At 46.9% G+C, this 20,221-nt stretch overlaps 1 protein-coding gene across 1 annotated transcript in view; it reads right to left on the bottom strand.

Annotated features, from left to right (window-relative positions):
- Window positions 1–20,221, bottom strand: part of LOC147710000 (class I histocompatibility antigen, Gogo-OKO alpha chain-like) — a 341,396-nt gene that overhangs the window by 128,090 nt on the left and 193,085 nt on the right. The window lies entirely within an intron of this gene.

The raw sequence follows: 20,221 nt of genomic DNA, 5'->3' as shown, positions 1-20,221 counted from the left end.
TTGGTTCGATAGCCTTCTCCGGCTGGACCGCAGGCTTCGGTTTGGCGCCTTTTGCGTCGGCGACCTTCTTCGGGTCGACGGTTTTCGGCTGCGCGACCTTGTTGGGCTCGACGGCCTTCTTCGGTTCGGCGCCCTTTGGTTCAGCGGCCTTCTTTGGCTCAACGGCCTTCTTTGGATCGTCACTTTTTGGCTTGACGGCCTTCTTTGGGCCGGCGCCTTTTGGCTCAACGGCCTTTTTTGGGTCGACGCCCTTAGGCTGTACGGCCTTTTTCGGTTCGACGCCCTTCAGGTCGACAACCTTTTTGGGTTCTAGAACTTCTTAGGGATAACGTAACTTAGCCCTGGGGTCTCTCAAGGCTTAGTCTTTGGTTTCGGAGCCGAGCCAGACGGAGGGGCTGCTGAATGCTTCTGTGGATCTTGGCTAAGGCCTTTAGGTGATGTCTCAACCGGAGCCTTCGGTAACGGGGTAATTGGTGTTGGGGGCAGTGTACTCACAATTTGCCCCGGTGGGATTTCGTCATCGGAGTCTGAGTTTTCCTCGACGGTGACGATCTCTAGGTCCGAATCTGCCGCTTCTGGAAGGTCTTGGTCATCATCAAAGATGTTGTCCGGTGCCGGAGCCTGTCGCTGCATCTCTTGCCTAGCGGCCCGTCGAATCCAAATGGTTTTCTTCGAACGGAATTGGGCACAGGCTGGGCAAGTTTCTTCCCTATGGTCTGGTGTTAGGCACTTGTTGCATACTGAGTGTTTGTTAGTATGCGGGAACTTGGAGTGGCATTGTGGGCACCTTTTGAACGGGCTCCTTTCCATCGACAGCAGACCCACGTGGCGTCGAAAAGGCCCAACGGCCTGCGTCGACGACCGGTCTGATATGGAAAGTTCGATCAAGTCAATAGGTACCGAGAGAGAACAATACCGTCGAAGTCGAAGGCCTTTTGGCCTTTAGAAAAGTTTATTTTCGATTCCGAAGTTGGAGTATAGGAATAACATCCGAACCCAATGGCGGAAGAAAACAATCTGAGGATGGAGAAGATGTCCATGCGCACTGTAGTCCAGAGGAGGAGTCACCTATCTTGTGATACTTCGAAGACTCTTCCAGGACAACAAGGTGCAATCATCCGGACCCAACACTAGTCAGCGATCTATGCACAGATATGAATTCAGCAGCCCATACGCCTCGAACAGAATATATTTATACAAAAACAATTGGTCTGAAGTTCAGTCTTTGAGTGTGTGAATTAATTTGCTGACTGAGTGTGTACAACAAATGCTTAACACTGTACTCTGATACTGCCTTACTGCTCGCCCACACTACCACAAATAGAGAGTGAGGTGCTATCTAACTTTACCTCTGCCTACCTTTGGGGTTCCACTGGACTCTGTGCACACTATACACGTCACTTCCTGCTGAATCATATGAGAAGGGACCCTGCTTCTCATTGTGAATCTTCCCTGTCTTGACCAAAGACACATACCAGTGTCTCCTCAAGGAGCATTACTCCTCCACACGGGGGTAGTACCACTCCACAGAGGGATCTCTACCCACTCCAGCCTGTAATCCCCACTCCTCTCTACAGCAACAGTAACTCCTGTGAAGTTGCACCTCTTCACTGCAAGGGTGGCCACACTGGGCCAACGACTGTCCTCTGTGGCCTTTGACTTGCTCGTTAGCTCCTTGAGGCTCCACGTATCCTCGTCAGGCGCCTTCAGATTGCAGCCATCTTGAGAGGAAGGTGGTTAGTAGGTCGCCTCCTGCTGGTGCGCTGCATCCAGGTTCTGGCAAAGACAAAACCCCACTTACACTCCGACTTTCTGGTCACCCATAACCCAGGTTACTGGAAAAAGGGTAGAAAACGACTGAAGCTGGGAATAAATTCATGGCTCAGCACATAATGGGGGGTCTACATTCTGAGCAGTGCCCTGGGCTTGCGCACAGCTGACTGCGCCCACACAAACTGGCCCTGAGATTGCACGAAAGTCGGGCTAGGCGCTTTCCCTGCTGCTAGAGACCCTCCCTAGATTTAAAGGGACACATGACTGTCTCTGGAAGGGGTGTCCCCTGGGACCCTCTCGTGTGCAGGGCAGACATCTCATTGTTGAGATTTCATGTCGTGTGACAAACGTATAGTTGTGTTATCACATCACACAAATAAATCCAATGATCAAATCTTCACAACTCTGTGCCCAGAGTGTTTGTTAAGAAAAGGTTCTGTCACATGTGGCACCACATCTTGTGATGCCAGGACGTGTTGTGTTATGCATTGCTTTACAAGGCTATGTCATTCTCAGTACAATTCTCAAGAGTCTGAAAAAAGCTGTAACTTCACTGCAGTAAATGTATCATTGTGTTTGTCTTCAATTGATGATTCTTACTGAATGCTCACAATTGATTGGCTAATTGCCGTCTTTACAAAATTAAAAGGCAGCCATATTATTTTTACTACACTTTGCCTGTGTTCTGGTTTAAGGCCTTAGATATAGGTAAGTAGTAGGTTTTAATGTTATTATCTATCTATTAGCACTTTATTAAAGTGCTAATATGTGAGGAAATGTATTTATATATTTTTTACCGTTTATGGTGTACCATACAGGTACCTAGCAACTACAGTGTTTGTTAAAAATTATTTCTTTTTGCTTTTTTAGGTCTTGTGTTTGGCAGCGCATGCGCTGATGCGCTGTCTCAGCGAGACTAAAGTAATCTGTATGTTGACTGAAACTTAGTCTAATTTGTTTTTCCGCTTGTGACTGGTTTACCTGAGGCATTGTGTTGTGTTGGTAATTTCTGTTGGCTGTTAATCCTCCAGTTACTTCCGTGTAGTTCCAAACCAGCGGGGCCTAAGTAAAGTTTTCGTCCGCAACTCGCACTTGTTTTAATTAACTGCAGTGTGCAATCTGTTTCTCACGCCGCCTTTGTTTATTTATTTAAGACGCACTCCCCGCGTTCGCTATAGAACGGCAGTATTCCTCCAGCCCATCATGCTACTTTCTCTCCCCCGGTCGGCTCCACAGAGACAGCTTGTCTCACGCGATATAAGTACCCTCCCCGTTTTACTTCCCACTGTTGCTAGGCAAACAGGCATCTGTGACAACTTTTAGGTCGGGATCTTTGAAGATGTGTCTAGATGCCCGTCCATCTTGCAATTCATTTCAGCAGCCCCGATTAGCCCATTGAAAGGGCACCTTCCGAAAATTGGGAGATGCCTTAACACTGCCGCTTTAAATTGCCTGCCATGGCGGCCAATTTGGTGCCCACCCCATCTGAGACAACTTTTAGGTCTTGCTTCTGGCATCGCATGGTTCAGCACAGCTCTATTATGTATTTAATTATTGTGAACGTTTGCCTGTCCATAGTTTAACAGCAAGGGGCTCGAATTTCATAATAACGGATGGTCTTGAGCGTTCCTGTGGGTGTAGAGTCAGTTTACTGAGGACATCGGCTTAATTTCCTTATTTGCATATTTTATTTTGCTTGATATTTCACGCTGACTTTTGAGGCAATATTTCAAACTCTTGCATCCGAACGTATTTTGCTTAACATAATAAAAGTTAAATCCATGATTGTTGTGCAAGATAATATTCCTTGACGTCTATTTCTGTAGAGATATGCTCTACAGAGAAGTTTGGAAATCGCTTTTGGTGCGCGTTCTGCGCGAGTGTAAAACATTTTTTTTAGGGTCATGCATATGTAGTAATTTCGTTTTAACAACAGCTGCCTACTTAAAGCACATCTTAGCAGGATATGCGAGCGACCGACCGACCGACACGTCCCTGCAGAGGACCCTCATAAGAGGGCGGCCCCCTTAGTGCCACAAGATGGCACACGGGGCAGCCCAGTGTTCCGCGACCCCTGTTCGGGTCCCGCTCGTCACTTCCGGCCGGGTTGGGGTGCGGGGGAGAGGTATAATTCCTCCCCCACCCACCTGGCGGCCTCTTTGTCCCCTCACCCTGTCGCCGTTTCGGACGTGTCCCCGGGATTCGCGATTTTGCGGTGAGTGCTGTGCCCCCCTTCCCCGAAGTTGGGTGGCTGTGCCCGGCCCTGCCGTGGCTGCGTCCATCATGGGGGGAGAGCAGCTCCCGGGGACAAGGGGAGTGGGCATTTAGCAATTACGAGCCCAGAGCAATTTGTAGACGCTGGCCGGGACCCGGCCCTACTCGGGCTACAGGGTCGCCGCCACTGCTGCTGGTCGCGGGGGTGCTTTTGATGGAGCAAGGATTCGCACGTAAAGCGACTTGCCCTTACTCAAGAACCTCGCCTAACTTATAATCATATTAATTCAACCTGTCCGTCATTTATTTCGCCTTTTTCCCCAACACGTGGGTGTCCCTAGGAGGCTTGCCTATGTGTCTTTTCCATAATAACAAAGCTTGCACTGCTGAATGGCCGCTCCGCAGAAATCCAGTCTGCGCATGCGTCGGTCATACCCACGTGATGTGACGCACTCGCATTTTGGAGGGATATTGTTGCTCATGCGCATTGTTGATAAATATGGCCGCTTGTGTTTAACCATGCTCTCTGCTAGCTCCTGCTGCTTTTGCATATCTGTCTTTTCGCACTAAAACTTTAATGCTATAGATATTATAAAGTAAGGGGTGCAGTGAAGCATTACATGGTATACAGTGTATTCATTTTTTCTGTGTTTCTAATTTGTTTTCGCTTACTTTTCATGTATTACACATTCATGGGCCTGGGTCGGGAGATTGAATCCATTTTGAAGCCTGTAAACTCCCCGCACACGTGATGAGGGAAAAACCCAACTGCGCAGAAGCAGAACTCAGCCAGCTGGCTCCTGAAGCAAGATGCGCCTGGGAACCTACCTAGGTCATGGGAGAAGATGCTGCTATCTACCTACATTTCGCTACAATGTTTCTATATTCTGTGCACTCTCATTGTTTTCCATATTCCTATGCCTGGGAACGTGAACGCAAGGGGCGGGTATGAAAAAATTAATATTCATTGTGGGAACGCAGAATTATAGGTGGTAACCATGACATAACCACCTCTTCTGACCAATCATAATTTGGGACTTTGTCACTTGCAACGTTTGTGGGTGGTCTAGGGGTCCCAAAACAGTATAACTAGTCTAGTTTAGCTTAGAGAAATTGTCCGACTTGTCCGAGTAGCAGACCTGTCACTGACCCTACGAACTCTATAGGTGATTGATACAGAGCGCTGCGGAGCACTCTGTCCATACTTTCCACAAACTCCAAGGGGTGGAAATAGTCCTAAGTGCTGGCGAAGCACTTTGCTGGGAGATTCGAAAACCCAATTGGGGTTACTGGCGGATTCAGTGCAGAGAAGGGATAACGCAGGCGTTGCATCCGAGGCTGCAGGTGTTGGTCGGGCCCTTTGGTGAGCCCAGTCCTGACCCAAATCCTGAGGGGTATCCTGTCCTGACTGTCCCCGAGCTGTACCTGCTCGATCACTGGTATTCCAAATCCTTGAGGGTCCTTGTCCCCGTCTTTCCGAGCTGACCCGTGGCCAGGGTTAGTCCTCATTCCGTCCTAGGTAATTATTAACTGTGGGTGTGCGTCATTCTATCCCTTTTCCTTTTCTTATTAAAGCACTCTTGCCTGTGATATTGCCCTATTGCCTTTCAAGTGATTTATATGCAATTGTTTATTAGTGATGTTCCACTTCTCTCCCTACCTGTAGGATATTATTAAAATTGTCATATTATTTTAGTGTGTTCCATTTCCCTTTTCCTTTAGTATGATTGCAGTGAACGTAGTAAGAATAGCATATAGTTTAGTTTAAGTACCCATGTTAGATCCTTCTCACGTCCCTTGCCTTAGTTTAAGCTCGTGCTGAATAGCTTGGTTCCCCCAATGCTCATACCCTGTAGTGTTCCTAATTACTCTAATGGTACTTGCCCTAATCCATAGTTACATTGTGGCTTTAATTCTAATCATCGATGTGCTGATTTGTATCTGCCTCATTATCCTGGCATATTCATTCTGAAATTTCTTATATAAACTTGAAAAAACCCATCAGGTGTCTGTGGTCATTATACATTATAAAGTGTGGATAAATGTACTAAGTGTATAAAAGTTCTACTCCTTTTTAGGAATCTTATTGCCTGTCCACTGCTAGCTCCTGATCCATCAGGAGTAATGTGCCTGTGGTAAGTCAGGTACATGAATAGTAAGTGGTGTAAGAGTCACCCCCCGAATTACTCATAGTAGCGTGGTAAGGTTTCACCCGGTTCATGCAAACCACTGTCATCGTATGCACGCCAGGGCCCAGTGCGTGGAAATTTGGTAACAAGTGACCCGGGTGACCAGCGCGCTCTATCACTTTGTCCTGCTTGGTTTCGAGATGGGGGGGAATAGCGAGTCTACTTAGCCTCCCTCCTCTATTGGTATTGACTGCCGGTAGCTCCCGCCACGCAGGGGGATGCGGCCCCCAACAGGGATGCTGCCCCCGCCAGCAGGCCACTTTCGGGGTCCTGACCACCACGCCGGCTTTCGCATACCTCTCGGGGGTGAGGCACGGGGTTGCACTCGGAGGAGTGGAAGGAGCAAGACGGGGCTGTTGTGGGGGGGCACCAGTTGCAGTCTCCCCCACTTCCCAGTGGTACCTTCCCCGGTGTACAGCTTTCCCCACTGCTCGTGGCACCTCAGCCTCGCAACCCCTCCACAACACCTTCCCGGTCCGTGCGCATGGCGTTGGGGGGGGGGGGACCTCTTCGCTATCCCTGCTCCTCCTGAGAAAGGTTCCTGGGTAGAATGGTAAGGGGACGAGTTAGGATGTGATACTAAATCACACACAATAACTTGTTACACTTCTAGACCATTGGTATAGAAGATTTTAGAGTAACCTCAAAAAACCCAATGCTGATGTAGTTGTGCGGTATATCTGTTTCATCCGCCCCGCATTAGGGTTATTGGCAGTTATCATCGGGTACTCCAAAAGTAGTGGTGTTGCCCGCCTCAACCCGAGGCACCTCTGGTCTATTGTGCAGTGTCCAGAGAAGTGAAGAAAATAGTGTGCAAATTAAATTCTCAAAAAAAAGGAAAAAATAGTTAAAAACTGGAGAGTCACCCTTAAAGGCTTTTAATATTGGTGTGATTTCCAGATTTACTTAAAAAGGAATAGGTACTACTTTGTAGATCGCGTTACTGGATCTAGGTAGTGTTATATATACAACGTCGACATGTTTCAGCTCTCTGGGCCCTAGGGGTCTATAGAGCTTTCGTCAGGACTCACATACAAATAAACAATGGACTTATTACTCACACCATTTGTGTAGTTTTACCTAAGTAGGTTCCTGTTTTTATTTCAGGAAAATTGCTCCTCCGGTTTCTGTAATAGAATGGGGAGAATACATAGAGAAATACACACTTGATTTATACATTCTGAATCAGGTTCATGCATTTAATGAATAAAATTATTATTCATTTAAGGAGACTTAGGATTCGGGAGGGGATCTGCGGTTCGAGTTCGAGCAGTAGTAATGTTTTGACAAGTTATAAATCAATTTAAATAGTTTTACGCGCTGGCTCTGAATGGTGCGCGCTTATTTATGCTGCTGTTAGGGCGTCTGTATGTAACTGGAGACACTCAAAGGGCTGGATTAGTCTCGCAGCATGGGGGAGTTTGATTATCCTGGTATACGGGGTAGGAGGACTCGCAAAGAAATTTAATAAAAAAAACGCTATGTGCGCTGTCCTACCTTATACCGGGGAAACTCTTTCTTGCATCGGGGATATCGCAACTGCTTTACCCAGAGCTGTATTTGAAGATTATCGCATTAGTTATCATATCACACGGGTATCTTACCGGAGTTCTGTGGTTTCAGAATCCTCCCTCCGCCATTACCCGCGTGTATTCGGAATTCCGCCTTGTGCTGGCTCTGCCCCCGGAAATGATACCTCCATTGGAAGGAATCATTTTTAAAGGCACAGGAATCCCAAGTGGCTCATTGCTGCGTTTTTTGTCAATGCGAACTTTATGCAGGCACCGAGTGGAGAACAGAGTTGGTTCTTTATGAGCCCAATAGCTACCTTTAATAGAAGTGGATTATTCAGATAGAAATTAAGATGATTAGGTTTATTTCTCACAGTTCTGGATGTATAGGGAGGTTTTCTTTTGAGCTTGACCATTTGGAATAACTTCATTTTGCAAACTGGTGCCACGGAATAAAATCATTAAGTCCGTGTTCATAGGTCTTAAGGCGTTCCACCCACCTCTGCTCCTTTTCAAAAAGTGTTCTCTCACATCTCGATGTCTTATCAGTCAGCATTTCGATGACAGTCCAGTGCATGTCATCACAGGAGTGACCTGCTTCCACGAAATGGGAACATAATTTGGTCGTGTTCTTTTTCAGTTTAATATTGCTCCTATGTTCACCAATTCTTATTTTTACTTTACGACACGTCATTCCGATATATTGTTTACCACAAGGGCAGCTTACCATGTAAATGACGTGTGTAGAGTTGCAATTTGTATGCTGGCGTTGATTCCACACTGATGTTTCTGAGGAACGCCTTAAGACCTATGAACACGGACTTAATGATTTTATTCCGTGGCACCAGTTTGCAAAATGAAGTTATTCCAAATGGTCAAGCTCAAAAGAAAACCTCCCTATACATCCAGAACTGTGAGAAATAAACCTAATCATCTTAATTTCTATCTGAATAATCCACTTCTATTAAAGGTAGCTATTGGGCTCATAAAGAACCAACTCTGTTCTCCACTCGGTGCCTGCATAAAGTTCGCATTGACAAAAAACGCAGCAATGAGCCACTTGGGATTCCTGTGCCTTTAAAAATGATTCCTTCCAATGGAGGTATCATTTCCGGGGGCAGAGCCAGCACAAGGCGGAATTCCGAATACACGCGGGTAATGGCGGAGGGAGGATTCTGAAACCACAGAACTCCGGTAAGATACCCGTGTGATATGATAACTAATGCGATAATCTTCAAATACAGCTCTGGGTAAAGCAGTTGCGATATCCCCGATGCAAGAAAGAGTTTCCCCGGTATAAGGTAGGACAGCGCACATAGCGTTTTTTATTAAATTTCTTTGCGAGTCCTCCTACCCCGTATACCAGGATAATCAAACTCCCCCATGCTGCGAGACTAATCCAGCCCTTTGAGTGTCTCCAGTTACATACAGACGCCCTAACAGCAGCATAAATAAGCGCGCACCATTCAGAGCCAGCGCGTAAAACTATTTAAATTGATTTATAACTTGTCAAAACATTACTACTGCTCGAACTCGAACCGCAGATCCCCTCCCGAATCCTAAGTCTCCTTAAATGAATAATAATTTTATTCATTAAATGCATGAACCTGATTCAGAATGTATAAATCAAGTGTGTATTTCTCTATGTATTCTCCCCATTCTATTACAGAAACCGGAGGAGCAATTTGCCTGAAATAAAAACAGGAACCTACTTAGGTAAAACTACACAAATGGTGTGAGTAATAAGTCCATTGTTTATTTGTATGTGAGTCCTGACGAAAGCTCTATAGACCCCTAGGGCCCAGAGAGCTGAAACATGTCGACGTTGTATATATAACACTACCTAGATCCAGTAACGCGATCTACAAAGTAGTACCTATTCCTTTTTAAGTAAATCTGGAAATCACACCAATATTAAAAGCCTTTAAGGGTGACTCTCCAGTTTTTAACTATTTTTTCCTTTTTTTTTGAGAATTTAATTTGCACACTATTTTCTTCACTTCTCTGGACACTGCACAATAGACCAGAGGTGCCTCGGGTTGAGGCGGGCAACACCACTACTTTTGGAGTACCCGATGATAACTGCCAATAACCCTAATGCGGGGCGGATGAAACAGATATACCGCACAACTACATCCGCATTGGGTTTTTTGAGGTTACTCTAAAATCTTCTATACCAATGGTCTAGAAGTGTAACAAGTGTCTGTTTCTCCTTTCTGATTAATTATTAACTTACCCTGGGGAATGAAACAGATGTCCCAATCCCTAATCCCCCTTTCTGATTAATTACTAAATCACACACACCAAAGTGCAATGGTCATTATCAGACTTAGCATCTGAATAATTGATTTAGTTTCAAGACACAACACTACACTACTACCTCTGTCGGTACGCAAGTGTGTGCCACACCCAACTCCTTCCGAGAATGTAATATGGGCAAACTAGTTCTCGTAACTGACAAACAGGCTTGGCCTTGGTAACGTGGGGGGCATTGAGGACCCCTGCCTCATTGCAGAGAATATATATTGGTATATGAGGGGGGGCAGAGCTTCTAATGGATGTTTTATGTCTCACATGCAGGAACCGCGCTGGAGAACTCACATGGGGGGCCACCTGAACTATCAACAGGTATAAGGGTCATGCACACTGGGGGGGGGGCAGTGAGCTAGGATCTGGTGCACCCAGGTTCTCCCCAGGAGTCCCTACTGTCCCTGTTTGTGGGGCGCGCAGGTTACGCCCCATGGAAGTAATACTTTAGTAGTCAACTGGCGAATGTGAGCAGAGCAGGTAGTTCCTGTGCAATAATGGGTTGTTTTCTCTCTTAAAACAACTGATGAGTCTGGGCAATTTGTTGATTTACTAGGAAATGAATTGGGGTGTTCGCTCGGTTAGCAATGTAATGTAATGTAATGTAATGTAAAAAAGACTTATATAGCGCAACTTACACCGGACGGTTTCTTGGCGCTGTTCACTAATTCAACGGGAGGCATGTAGGGGAGAAGAAAGAAGATTATGTGTAGACGCTGCGGAAAAGGTGAGTTTTAAGGAGAGACCTAAAGTGAGGGTAAGAAGAGGAGAGTCTAAGTTCCAGCAGGAGAGAGTTCCAGAGTGAGGGGGCCAGAAAGGAGAATCTGAGACCTCCGTGTTTTTTGCGCTTAAACCTAGGTGTCTGGAGGAGCGCATGGTGAGAAGATCGGAGGTGTCTGGGGGGGACATGGGGGTGCAGAAGAGAGGAAATGAAGGAGGGACCGATGCCGGCCAAGGATTTGTGGGTCAAACAGCCTAGTTTGAACTTACAACGCTCCGATACAGGAAGCCAATGAAGGGCTTTGAGCAGAGGACAGACGTGATGATGTTTTGGTTGATGGTAAATCAGGCGGGCTGCCTGATTCTGTATTAGCTGAAGTCTTTTAATTTGATATTGTGGGATACCTGCATACAGGGCGTTGGCATAGTCGATCCGAGAGATGACTAATGCCAGCAGCACCAGGGTGAGAGCTTCGGTAGTCAAAAAATGGGCTATTTTACGAATTTTCCTAAGCTGGAAAAAGCAAGAGGACACTGTGGCACTGACCTGATCTTTCATGGAGAGATCGTGTGAGATGTAGACCCCCAGGCTTTTTACCTTGTCAGCAGGACAAGGAGAGTGGCCAAGGGAAAGGGGCCAGAAGGTGGAATTCCAGGGGTTGGATGGGCCTCCGACAAGAACAAGCTCCGTCTTGTCGGGATTAAGTTTGAGATGGTGGGCGCCCATCCAATTGCTGATATGGCAGAGGGTAGACTGGAAGTCCTGAGCTGCTTCATCAGAGGAGTCGAGATTGAAAATGAGCTGAATGTGATCTGCATAATTAAATGCAGTGACATTCCTTCCCCGGAGGGAGTGGATCAGGGGGGTGAGGTACAGATTAAAAAGGAGTGGGGACAAGGACGACCCCTGCGGCACACCGCAGGTGAGCTTCTTCCTGTCCGCCGAGAATTGGGAGAGTCGGACAGATTGGTGGCGGTTCGTCAGGAAGGAGCGGACCCAATTAAGGGCCGTCCCTCTGATGCCCGCCTCTTTGACACGGTCGACCAGGATGGTGTGGTCGACCGTGTCAAAGGCCGCCGACAAATCCAAGAGAATCAGGGCTTGGTTAATGTTGGAATCAGCGCCTCTACGAAGTTCCTCCATTACAGAGAGGATGACCGCCTCTGTCGAGTGGGCGGGTCTAAACCCTGCTTGCTGAGAGTCTAGGAAGTTGGAGTCCTCAATAAAGGAGCTGAGGACGCTGGTTACATATGCCTCAAGTACTTTGCTTAGGTAAGGAAGGAGGGAAATGGGACGGAAGTTGCCCATAACCGTGGGGTCGGTGTTGGGTTTCTTTAATATGGGTACTACCTCCGCGTTCTTAAACTGGCTGCGGACCTCGCCGAGCAGAAGGGAGCTGTTCAGGAGGGCCAGCGGAAGGACGGGGCAAGCCGAAAAGGCAGCCCGGAGAATCGCGGGAGGGCAGCAGTCTGTGGGGGAACCAGAGGAGACTTTGTTGAGCAGGGCAAGGAAGACTTCTTCTGATATGGGGGGGAACTGAGTCAGGGAGTGAGGGTTAAGAGATGGAGCGGCCTCTGCAAGGGGTGTAGCCGGGGGTCCAGGAGAAATACTATTTTTAATTTTGCTAATTTTTTCTATGAAAAAGCAGTTAAGGGAATCACAGAGTGCCTGAGATGGAAGGGGTTTGATGGTCACCCTATCTGGATGTGAGAGCTCCTCCACAATGGCGAAAATGTCTTTAGATTTTTGCGCGGAGTTAAGGATTTTTGCGGAGAAGTAGGCAGTTTTGGCGGCAGAAATTGCCAGTTTGTATTCTCCAGATAATTTTAGGAAGTGTAGTTTCTCTGAAGGGTCATAGCTTCTACGCCAGCGGGCGCTCGGCTTGGCGGAGTCCTAATTTTAAGGATTTAAGGCTATCAGAGAACCATCGATGTGCGTCGTGGGGGCGCTTAGTTCTAATTAGCTTAAGGGGGGGCGACCTTGTCGCTGGCGGACTCTAGCCATTTGACAAGTGCGGCTTCTTGGGAGTCTATAGGGCCAGAGCTATGCAGAACCGAAGATGATAAAGAGGTAAAAAATAGATCAAGGTCTGCTTTGTTCCAATTACGAGCCAAAAGGCTAGGGCCTCGGCTACGGGAGGGCGGAGGAGGGACCAGGAGGAGAAAGGAGATTAAATGATGGTCTGACCAGTGGCAAGGTGAGATCGTAAGTGACTTAATTTCAAGATTATAGGTACACACCTGGTCTAGGATATGGCCCTTAGAGTGAGTAGGTAAGTGGACGTGTTGAAGGCCATTAAGCCCAGTTAGTAGATCAGTAAAAGCCAAGGATTGGGAGCTCTCATGGGCGTCTGACGGCCAGTAGTTGAAGTCTCCCAGGACCAGGAGTTTGGAGTTATTAATTGTGAGCTGAGAAAGCAGATCACCAAAGTGAGAAGGGAAGTTAGGCATAGATTGAGGGGGGCGGTATACCAGGACACAGGTAAGAGGGGACACCGAGGATTCGAGTCTAATTGCCAGGCAGTCCACCTGGGGGATGGTGAGTAAAGAAAGGGAAGTGTCAGAGTGTGGGTAAATCTTGCATCCCCTGTGACAGTATTGTAATGCATTTTCTTTTAAGCAAATGGTGTGTCTGGCCATATCATGCATCCCATGTGCAATAATGGAATGAGTTCTTTTGTACATCAACTGGAGCGCAAGTAAGGGGCTCTGATCCTGGCGATCGAGTTAGCAATAGGCTTACCACTAGGACCTTCTAGTCTGGCTCCGCTTTAGGTCTGGCTGATCAATAAGACTCTACTTGTCTAATTTCTCTGGACACAGGTTGGTGCGTTTATGGCCATGTAGGCGATTGTTTTGACTCATTTTACTTGAAGGGTCAGGATGTGGGCAGGCAATATTTAACAGTAAAAAATAAAAAATAAAAATAAAATCTCAACAACTTGGGTTGACACGCAGAGGAGGGCCCTTGGCTAAGTCCACTGGTAAGCTTTCAGCTAGACAGTATTTTATTTGTTATTCAGGTGCTAAAGTAAGGTTTCCTGTTGCAGTTTTCACACGCCAGGAAGTACGAGTGATGAAGTAACAGTTCTCCTAGTTGCACAACATGTATATACAATTGCATACGGTGCTTGTTAAAAGCTTCATAGGGTCCAACAAGTGCCAGACAAAGGGGGACGAATAGAACATGTGATAAACACGAAGAGATACTCTACACAGTGTTAGTAGGGACGTTGCCTATGCAAAACTCAAACTGGCCTTATACTCATGACAGAGTAGCTAGCGGCCAGACAGTGGGCTGTCCAACTGATGTAATAGGTTAAGTGTTGCAAGAATGCACCAAGGGATGGACCCTCAAGATCATCCTAGACAGACAAAAAGTCCCGTCCTATAGCCAGGCTTTGGCAGAAGCGGCCAGCTATTTTATAGGTTTGGGTGCAATATGCTGATGGAGCAAGGGGGCTGAGCTTTATTTGGCAAAAATGATTGAAGAAGGATTGTTGGGTGTTCCCACTGCTCAAAAACGGGCAAGTATTCGTTCGTGGGTTTCCCCTATTTCCACGGCAAATATGCGAGGACACCCGTGCTTAGGGCACATACCCCATGGCAAGATAGTCACCAAAGGGGCGGGATTGGCCTCTGACAGGCCTACCAGGACAGGGGTAGCCAATCACAATAGGTGGAGCCTGTAGAGGGGATTATGTTAGAAACACAGACTGGGGTGTCCTGGGCCATTATTTATTTATTTATTTTGCATCTTGTACCGCGCAAACTAAAACCCGAAGGTGTCAAGGCGCCATAACACCTCTCCGAAGCTGCGGGGGGGGAGCGGGCTGTAGGTGTCTTTGAGGGACGGGCTAGGACATTATAGGGCTGAAGTGCGTGACACAGCATTTACAGGGACACAGATGGATCGCCGCGAAGCCACCAAAAAGGACTATAGCGAAACAAGTGACGCACAATCTTGTAGTTCGACACCAACCCTGGTGTAAGTATCAAGGGTCAAAGGTGGATAACGGGGCCCGAGCATCTATGGTCGGCACTTCACGAAATGGTACAGGGTCTAATGACAGACACCATACCCTTATTCCCTCAAGCCTGTTGTGACACCTTTGCTATGTGCACCAGGAATAATTTAAAATAACAAGGGAATTGTCTGGTCAATGTGGCAAAGTACGAACCAGATTAGAAGACCACAATAACCACCCGGTGCAACTTTGCATCCAAGGGGGCAGGTAAACGTCAGTGGTCGGAAATCACCCCAGGCTCATGTGGCAGGGAGCATGGCAGGTGTGGCGATGGAGCTTGCGCGCAGGAAGTTCTGCGCTATGCGTAATTGCTTTGGGCAGAGGAGACTGGGACTCATTAGGCTTGGGTGCTACACGCCAAAGTCGCAGGGTGTTTTGGGAGCGAGGGGTACATCTGCCCATTATAAGCATGGACTGGTTCTTGCTGGATAGGGGAGAGGCCCTAGAAATAGCAGGATGTAAGTAAGAATGCCGGCCTTGTTGGGGGGCCCTGGCTGCGACGGTCGCCACACCTAGCGCTGTGGCGGAGTTACAGAGGCGGAAAGGTACTCAGGGGTTCCCTCTTCAGGAGCACAAAGGGTGCTGAGGCCTAATATCCCCAGGAAGTCTGTGCGGTGGACCCTGGGGTGCGACGGCGCCCCGCTATCCTACGGGCGGTTGGAAACCTGTACAACCGGGGGTCGCTTGAACGCTCCGCCCCTCATAGGGGGGTGGGGGAGGGGGGGGGGGGCGTGAGCAAGTGGGTGGACCGATGGTTCACCAGAAGTGGGAGTGGCTATCCCCTCACCACAACCGCTAAGCAACGATTGGCTAAGGCCACGATGCAAGTTGGCCCTTCAGCTGGTAGGCCGCGAGGGGCGGCTTGCCTTTGGATCGCCTGTAAGATAACCCACCATGTTGGCATATGTGGATGCTAATAAACCTGCAGCAATTTTCTCTCCAACAAAAAGTTGTCTTGTCTGCTTATTTATGCTTCATGTATGTTGCTACTAGAGGGCTGGTGAGTGGGCCGATATTGGCACTATGTCCCCACCAATCACCTTCCACTCCTCGGGGACTAGGGACCTGCGAGGCTACAGGCAGCATCTGCGATGTGCTTTAATAGAACGTTTATCTCCTTAAAAATTATTTTTAAAATTCTCCTAATCCACACTCAAGCAGTGCGTGAACATACATTTGTGACTATTGTTTTCCTCGGCACAGGCAGGCACCCTGTTTATCAGGACCAAGCAGTGGGCGGGCAGATAGTTAATAAGCCCAGAATGGGAGTGTTTCCCTACTTGGCAACGGGTGAGCATGATTGGGTGTTCTCACTACTCGGTGCTCTTCTAATTTCTGCCCTAATACAAATTAATTCTAAATGGCCTTTCCACTCGCTGCATCAGCAAAGAGGCCACCAATTGAATGAGCAGTGTGTGAACTTGCAGTGAGCAGGACCAGTGTGCGCTTTGTTCCGCTTGGGGGCGCAAGCTCTGATTTCAACAGATTCATAACTCTTTCACAAACACTTGAAGGGACAGACAGACGGACATCGATTAAAAACACAAGCAGTACACCTAAACAATGTATAGCTTGATGCATAGATCCTCAAGAAATCAGGTCAATGGCAAATCCCGGGCAGTGTTCTCTGGGCGCTATACACCTGAAAGGCCATTACCGGTTACGGTAACACAATTCCAAGGGCTGCACAGATGTTGAGCGAGTGCTCAGCTGCCCGTATACCACGAGTAACACTTGGAGCCACTGTCTTTTTTTTTTTTTTTAAGTCTAAAGCAGTTTGCATTCTGGAATTCATAGTTCCACTTTTTACACTGCACAGCATGGGCCAGACATGCGATGTCACCCTTCCCTCCTGTTGTTTTGTACCCACAAGCGCTATGGGAGTCTGTGGGCAGAGGTTTGGACTGTGTTGATGCATATTTAGGAAGCCTGTGGCTCCCTGACTTTGCTGCTGTAGGTGAGCAGTCCCGAGTCCATTTACCCACTATCTGCCGTATTCCAGCAACTAAAAGCTACAAATAACCTGTGAGGAACAGAGACCACAGAGCGGAAACCGATTATACTGATGAACGCACCTCACTTTTATTTGAAGAATCGTTTTTTCCTTTCCTTAAATCCTGCTGCAGACCAATTTAGGGCTGTTCTCTTTTAAGTGTCCATCTTAGAGCCGCCCACACCCTCCTCACACACACAGCCTTTGTGTAAATCATGCCTCAACCAGCAGGGAGCACAGGGCTGCCTCCAAGCAGGAGTGCCCATAATAGAGGCAGGAGGAGGTGTGGAATTTCTACACCCCAACCCTCCAGACACAGCAATCCGAGAAAGACAAAAGAACAGGCCTGGCCAAAAAACATCCCCAGTTTAAACAGAAACCACAGCCCCCTCCCCCAATGATCTAACAAAGGACAGTGGGGCATATTATCAACAACTAGCGGTATTTATCGCTAAATGAGCTCAGGGAAAAAAATTTATCGCCGCGCATCGCCGGATTTTATCGCTGTGATAACGTGCTATTAGCAACGTTGATCTCAAATGCGATAAAATATCCGGCGATAGCAGCTTAATGCGTGAATATTGCTGAGAATACAGCAATATTCAGGCATTAACGCCAATAAGGTCTTAACCTGTATATCCAACTCCCATTAGATGTACAGGTTACGAAGTGGTCTGAGCAGGCGTTAGTTTTAGCAATATTCGCGCTTTGCGCAAATTTTGTTATCGCTATGCCTGCGTTGATAATAGGCGATAGCGATGTTAGCGACTGCTTTCAGTCGCTAACAGGTTGGGTACGCCCACTTTGCATGTCATTAGCGATAAATATCGCTAACATGCAAAGCGGGACCCAAACCGCTCGCTATCGCCTCAAAGCTGTCGCTAACTGATGTTAGCGACAGCTTGCTAATAGGGCAATGAAATTATCGCCGCTTTGCGGTCAAAAACGGCCGCAAAAGTGGCGATAATTTCATATCGCCCGCCTTGATAAAATGCCCCAGTGTTCTGTGAAGTCCGGGGCTGATCTGCTGTTTTTGCTCAGGCAGTGCTCTAGTGGTATCTCAGCAGTGGGACTACTGTTCATCTGAATCTAGTGCCTGTCCAAAGTATCGAATACAGCGCTATATTCCATGCAAATAATAATGTTTCTTTCGAAAGTATTGCATCCTCATATTGCATACTCAATGAAAAACCCTCCTCTACATTCCTAAAACCCTGCATAAACCCACCACGACCTAAGATTGTCTCCGCTCCTTTTTTCCTGACATTTTCATACTTTTCATCACCTTACACCTTATTTCTCTAAACACAGCCTACTCCGTCACATGTTTGTCTTAACTTCTATTATTACATTTCTGCAAATTGCAAATTCGTCTTTCCAAAGAATGCAATGCAACACGTGTCGCATTTACGCAAGTTTCAGCTATTTGCATTCTAAATGAAAATGCCTTTTACTTACGTTTTGAAAACGAAAACAAAAATAGGCATTGTTATTTGCAATGTCAATAGCTCAAACTCGCCTAAATGCGAGACCTATTGCATTGCAAATGCTTGTTTAAATAGCGCTCTAATGTGTAGGTATTACAGCGGTACCCCATAGACTTTTATATAAAGAATAAAATATGTAAAAAATTGAAAATACACTGTACTACACTATTTGTGAAATGTGGAGTAGTACAGTGTATTTAAAAATGTTGTACAAGTGTTTTTCTTTTTTCATTTTATGTACCGCTGTACTTCCGTAATACTTTTTTTCAAATATATAAAAAATAAATAATTTTACCTACCTCTTTCTAATTATAGTAAAGTGTTAGGAAAGAATCTAAGACCTAAAACTTACCTATATCGAAGGCCCTAACCCACAACTTTGCCAAAGTCCTCTTAAAACAACACGGCTGCCTTTCACTTTTGTAAAGGTGGTCATTAGCCAACTCCATGATGCCTTGTCATCGGCATGCACCGCAGTACTTTCATGACATGTTGTGAAACTACTGCAGCAACAGATATCTCCAAGTTAAAATACTTTGTAACTTTTTTTGTTTGAATTTGTTTATTGGGTTTTTGTTTGCAGTTTACATTCAGCATGACAGTGATTATGCAGTACAGTGGTATATTACTGTAAGTACACAATATCAGTAAGAGCAGAGTGGGGATTCCTATACAGTAATCTTGTGTTAATCAACCATTCCAAGCTGTTCGGTCCATTAATGTCTATCAAATAGTCCCCTGCGATGTCAGTAGTTGACCCCTGAGGAAAGCAGAGACTGTCTGTGGCAAGCGATCCATCATTCTGAACCTGGTATCGGCTCTGTCTTATGTTGACTTTCACTTAGTCGTCTCAGGTATTGCCAACAGGGGCCGGGATGATACGTGTCTGCATGTGTTGTCATGTCGTCCTTGTCTATAGGCTTTACCAAAAAACCACCGGCAGGGGGGGGAATACCCCTTCCTGTCCAAACTTTCTAACCTTTTTAACCTTTGGGGTAAACCTGTTTGGGTGGGGGGGGGGGTCCAATGGGGGAGCGGGAGGTTATCAGCTGTGCTGGTGTAGGGTTGCAATGATCCTTGAGTGTATAGTGCGGTGGTGTGCGGGGAGTCAGCAGCGGGTGCTGGATGGCAGGGGTCACAGGGTGCGAGGCTATGTGGTGTTCAGGTGGTTTGTTGAATTTGTCATTGGGGTGTAGGGGCCGGAGTGGCTGTACTGGTCGGGGACTGCAAGATTGCCAGTGTCTCTTATCGGTTCGTTGTTTGTGTGAATTGGTGCATTAACTGGGCCCATTCTAGGGATATAGGGTGTTTGCGGTGCCCCTTCACTTCCTCCTCCCGGAGTATCTCTTCCTCTGCTTTTCCCCATTTATGCATGGTGCCTATCCAGGCTGCTTCCGGTGGACCCGTGGGGGCTCTCCAATGCATGCTATTCCTCGCTTTGCCAAAAGAATGGCCAGTGAAAGAAAACGATACTGCACTTTCTCGGTTTTCCGCCTGCGGAAGATCCCGAGCGCACATGCTTCCCATGTAGACATGGTTGTGATGGCAGTTACCTCTTCAAGGGTCCGATGGACCTTGTCCCAGAACCCCTGGAGTATGGGGCAGTCCCAGAACATATGTTTAAAATCTGCTTCCGGGGTTTGACAGCGGGGGCAGGCGAAGTGTGTGTCTGGAAAGAAGTGATGCAAAAATACTTTGTAACTTAACAAATACTTGCCCCTTTTACCTATAGTACCATAAAGGATCACCCGCACACCATAATCTATAATCCTGCATAAATTCATGTGAATCCGGTTTTTGCCCGCCACATGTGAGTACAAAGTCTATGGAAAATGCATTGGTGTAAAAACACGCTTTGGGACCCCCGCCCTCTTTTTCTTTGCACACCTTTGACAAATCTCCGCCAAATTTTGCATCATCTGCCAATGTAGAAAAAGGAATAGGTCTGCAAAGTTTTGCACAGATTTGTCAAATGGGCGCAAAGTTATTAACGGTCCAA

Source organism: Lissotriton vulgaris, chromosome 5, assembly GCF_964263255.1.
Source record: "Lissotriton vulgaris chromosome 5, aLisVul1.2, whole genome shotgun sequence".
NCBI lineage: Eukaryota > Metazoa > Chordata > Amphibia > Caudata > Salamandridae > Lissotriton > Lissotriton vulgaris.
Note: the sequence above shows the minus strand (reverse complement) of the source record. Positions and strands in the feature narration are given on the sequence as shown.